The following is a 5,492-nucleotide window of genomic DNA, read 5'->3' on the forward strand; positions in this document are numbered from 1 at the left end:
ATACTCTTGCTTAGAATAATGTGGTTGCACTTAAAGGAGAAGGAATATACGTAAGCGACACAAATGCAATCCAGAAAAATTAAATGAGCTCCAATGAGTTCTCCCTATTCTCCCTCTCCCCCCTCTCTCGTGTAGCTATATATGATATGTATATGTATTTATACATATATACACATATATACATATACATACATACATACATACAGAGAGGGAGAAAAGAGAGAGAAAAATAAGAGAGCTTAAGAGAGATAGAAAGAGAGAGAGGGTGGGGTGCGTGACCTCGAATTCTAGCAATATTCATGTTACTAGAATAAAGAAATTTAGAAACAGACAGAAGACTGAGAGAGAGGACAGGGGAGAGAGAGAGAGAGAGAGAGAGAGAGAGAGAGAGAGAGAGAGAGACGTATGTTGTGCCAATGTTACCTAGTAACAAAGAGAGAGACAAAATAGATTTTTCAAAGGAAAGAGACTTTTTACTTGCTTTTATATGAAAATTATTTCAAATTACTCTAAACTATTTCCATTGCAACGGTATCACCAGAGGTTCAATTCCTGAAGTTATTTAAGTCGATTGTAGATACGTCTGGGGTAACCTATATAGACAAACACCATGTTAACAACCATAAGTCAAATTTATGAACGAATAACAGTCTATCTTAGACAGGTTACTGTTCTAACACATTACATTTGGAAGGTGTTGATTTATAAAATCTACGGCGTGAATAAAATAGACGGTTGAATTTTTAGAAACATAAAAATTCTACTGAAAATATCGATTGTCTCAGACATTTGCACGCAATCATATTTGCGATCAGTAGTTGGTGCAATATGTCGTTAAATTCTCACCTTGCAATGCGGTATAACGTTGTGGCCAATACAATATAAAATTCCATCGATAAAGCGTATTATCCTGGGACAAATATTATAAACAATATTTCTGACATTTGGTTCATTCACACAAGGAATAGCAACAGACCATTCCTAACAAAATCTAACATCGAATGCAATCTTAACATAGAATTACGTAGGAAAATAATGGGTAGAAAACTCCGAGAGTGTGTTCGGTGCATGAAAAACAATTAGTAACATGGTTACTAACATACTGTACGTAGTGAAGCTTGGTATATTAGTTAATTACAATTACATTCATAATGAAAAAGTACCATTTATCTTAAGGATTAATGCTGATAAACATGGGAAGTAGGGATTATTCAGATTGTTTTAGGGGCCAGAATAAGAAATAAAAAATAATAAAGCTGTGTAGTTTTGTGGAATGAATTGCGTAGCTGATATGGAAACATCATTTAAATTCTACATGAAAAATTGTATCTAAGCTAGAATATATATTTAAAATTGCATCTGTGATTATTGGGATACTTGATAATGTAGCTTGCTTCAATGAAAATAACCAACGGGTTAAGTGAGACATATTCATGACTAAGGCTTGCTTATTCTCTCTCTCGCTCTCTCTCTCTCTCTCTCTCTCTCTCTCTCTCTCTCTCTCTCTCTCTCTCTATGTTACTGTTTCCTGTCTAACCAACAAATCAAATGAAGTATTTCTTTGGAATTGTATTTCTTTGGAATTGTATTTCTATTGTAGTGTTTATGGAAGACCTAAAACTCATGTTAGACACGACAGGAATATTTAGTAATTGTCATTAGCATGAATCTATTTTTTAATAAGATTTTGTTCCAAACAAGGTTTGAGGTCACTGTAGAGTAAAGGACAAAAACAAAAGAGATTAAAGGACTGAATATTATAGAACGACGGGAAACAAGACGAGGGTAGTGAGTTCCAGAGAGCAGGGTTCCATCTACATATTTAAGGATGCTCTGACAGTTCATCAGAACAAGGTTCATGAAGAAATGACTATCCCAATCATTATTTTGTTAGTTGAGATTTATTCATGACAAGTGCTCACTACTCCAGTCATTCTTTCTATGTATCCTGTCTGCCCAACAAGCCAGCAGTGATCAGAATTTGTTCAAGTATAATGATGTTTGTGAAATACTTCGTATTTGTCCGCCGGAGCGACTAGCAGCATTTAATTACCTTTCAGTATGATTGATACTTGTGCGTTTACTTTGTATACTGTCAACCTCATCCCTTGTGTGCGAACATCTTCAATCTGGTGGCGAGACTAGGTCAAGACGACTAGGAATGCAGAATGATGCAGTGGATGGTAGACAAGCCACTATATGTAACTAATCCAAAGCAGAAAAGACCGGCAAATAAAGCGGTTAAGAGGGGGTTCCTCAATCTTTAGTGCAACTCCCAAACCAGGACTCATACACCGGATATAATACTTAAATTTCATCTTAAACGCAGGTTAAAGTGTATGATATATTCTCTCATATCAGTAACGCGTCCTGTTGTTTGTCATCTCTCATGTTACCCCCGGAAGGGTTACAGACCGAATTTTTAAAAGTTGTGTCACTTAAAAATAAAAGTAGTAATAAAATTGACGAAAATATCAAATCAAGAAAAATAAGTTGTGTATGATGTCATTCGAAATACTTATATTCATAAATCAACCAGATATTTTCACTGCGATCAACAGGTAACTACCAACTTATCTCATTCAAAACGGCAGGTGTGTGCGAAACACTGTTCAAAGAACTCTTCTTCCTCTCATAATCGCTCTCATAAAAGATTACTACCAAATTGTTATTATTCAAATGAAAGACGCATTTATGTTTAATTTTCGGAGATACACCTGCCAGGCAAGTGGTTTGATCTGAGAGTGTTGAAACTAAAACAATTACAGCAAAGAAAACACGCATTGTCAATTCAAAAACACACAAAGGCTGTTAATTTCACTTAAAAATTTATTATCTGACGTCAAAATTCTCGGCGTTCCGCCTGCGCCTGGTCACAGACACGATTTCACGGCATTTATATCTAATATGTTTTATCAAAACGATTTAGTTTCATCTGTGACTTCAAATAAATACAGTACCTTCTGGTTTTAGTTAGTTAACTCGACTTATTCTTGTGATGAGGTTGACAGTATACAACATTACTCATAAAACAAAACTGTATTCATTTAATTGATTTTCCGAATCGAATTCTATACTTCCCTCCTTTACTTTCCTTCTCTCCTCACTCATCTTTTCCAATTTAAACGGATTCTGATCCTTTGAATACGTAACTATTTGTTTCAACCTGATATACTCGTTTCTTTTCTCGTTCCCGATATTGCAATAACCAATTCTCAGAACTCTATAGTTCCTCTGTACAATGAAATTCAATTCTAACCAAAGCTAGTGTTATTTATCATTGATCTCAATTTATGTTGAAGCCAACTTTGGTTTTTATCCTTCCAGGATTGATCAAATACTTGTCAGACACCTAACTTGGTGTACATCACTTACAATTCCACTCAAAAAACTGCTGACCTTGTGCAAAATTTGAAACCATTATTATTGATATTCTCCGCCTATAATACCAATAACTTGTCAACCCCACAGACCTGATTATAAAACACATTCTAATCGCAACCATTTCTTCATTCTTAACAATTTATATTTCACAAATATTCAATCTTGGTACTCGTCTCCATTTTCCACTAATGCTGAACCACTTGGGTGGATAAAGAGCAGTTCGGAAGCAGACAGCAAGATCAGGAAGGCACAAGCATGGAGAGCTTGTCACAAACCCAAGAAGGTCTACAACTCCAGATTGCCAAGGCAAATCAAAGTCAAGCCGTTCATGGTAATTGCCGAATCAGTGATAGTTTCGAGGCCCGCTTCGGTCATGACTGACCATGGGATTGCACCTAGAAAGTTACCCTCCAAGGCACAAGCCCGGGCAAGGTTGTTTATGGAAGACCAGTAGTCGCCCATTCATACCGGCCTCCCTCTCTCCTCACCACCAGTGTTATCCAAAGGAAAGGCAAAGGCCGATACAGCTTGGCACCAGTGACGTCGCAACTCATTTCTACAGCTGAGTGAACTGGAGCAACGTGAAATAAAGTGTCTTGCTCAAGAGCACAACACGCATCCCGGTCCGGGACTCGAACTCACAAGCTCACGAGCGTAAGCTCAACGCTCTAACCACTGAACCATGCGCCTTCACAGTGAGTTTACTACATGTAGTCAGGTTTTCTCTAAAATTTATTAATGCTCACAAAATTCGAAAGGATCTTGAGTTAATTTCTTCACCTAATTATACTTTTCATTCATTTCTTTCTTCTTATCTTTCCTCTTTCATATCTGATTACAGTAACATCGGCTTCGTTTTTATTTTTCCGTTGTTTTTGGTTCAATATATATTAAGGTGCGGTGAGTGTATTATCATAATGCAGAGGATGCCTCGTTTGTATTATCGAGGAAAATGATGGATGGCAAAACTGAGCTCAGCGCCTGGTTTTACAGGTATATTAAAATCGATAACAGCGGTGGTGGTACATGTTTTATTTTATAAAGAAGAAACAGATAGTGGTGGCAATGGTGGAGGAGTACGATCAGAGATCATGTGTGTGTGTGTGTGTTTGTGTATATGTGAATGTGTTCTTGACTTTGTCTGCATGTAGGTATGTGTGTAGGTTGGGTCGTAAGGTAAGGACAAGCGCGAAGTAACAGGGTTGGCAGAATTTGTGTGTGTATGTCTGTGTGTCTTTATATATATATGTATATATATATATATGTGTGTGTGTGTGTGTGTATAAATATATAGAGAGGGAGAGAGGTGGGAGAGGGAGATAAAGGAGTAGTTAAATAGATAAAGGATGTATATGCGTTTGCAAATATATGTATTTAGATATGTATATATGTGTGCATATATACGTATACACACACACACACACACACACACACACACACACACACGCACACACACATATACATATATATATATATATACCTATTTATCAACCTACTAATCTATTTATCTCCATGTATACACAAGCACACATGCGCATACACTCACACACACAGCCACACGCATGTATATATATATATATATATATATATATATATATATAAACACACAAACGCATCAATATGAGTTTACGAAAGTATTATTAGCCTGACGTCATTGTATTTTCACTTCCGCCATGTTAATCTGTAGAACATAAAGAACCTCTATAGTTTGATGTAGTGTACATTGTAGCTGACGTTACATTCCATATTGCATAACACACATTCGGAACTTTGGATAGCTTCTACTGAAAATCTATAAATCCCGTGATATTTGTTTAAAACATACTCACATAGAGATAATAATGGTAAAATGATTGGTGCCATGACAAATAGAATATATATTGCACCAGCAGCACCAGCAGTTGCAGTTGTTTCGAAATGAAACAAAAATACAAAGAACTACAAATATCCCAACAAAACATGAAGACATGAACCCGAATAAGCAAATAGAAACATATTTCTTATATGCATGCATACTTAAGTGAAACAGAATGTATGTATCAAACACACACACACACACACACACACACACACACACACACACACACACACACACACACACACACACA

The sequence above is a fragment of the Octopus bimaculoides genome, chromosome 20, assembly GCF_001194135.2.
Source record: "Octopus bimaculoides isolate UCB-OBI-ISO-001 chromosome 20, ASM119413v2, whole genome shotgun sequence".
NCBI lineage: Eukaryota > Metazoa > Mollusca > Cephalopoda > Octopoda > Octopodidae > Octopus > Octopus bimaculoides.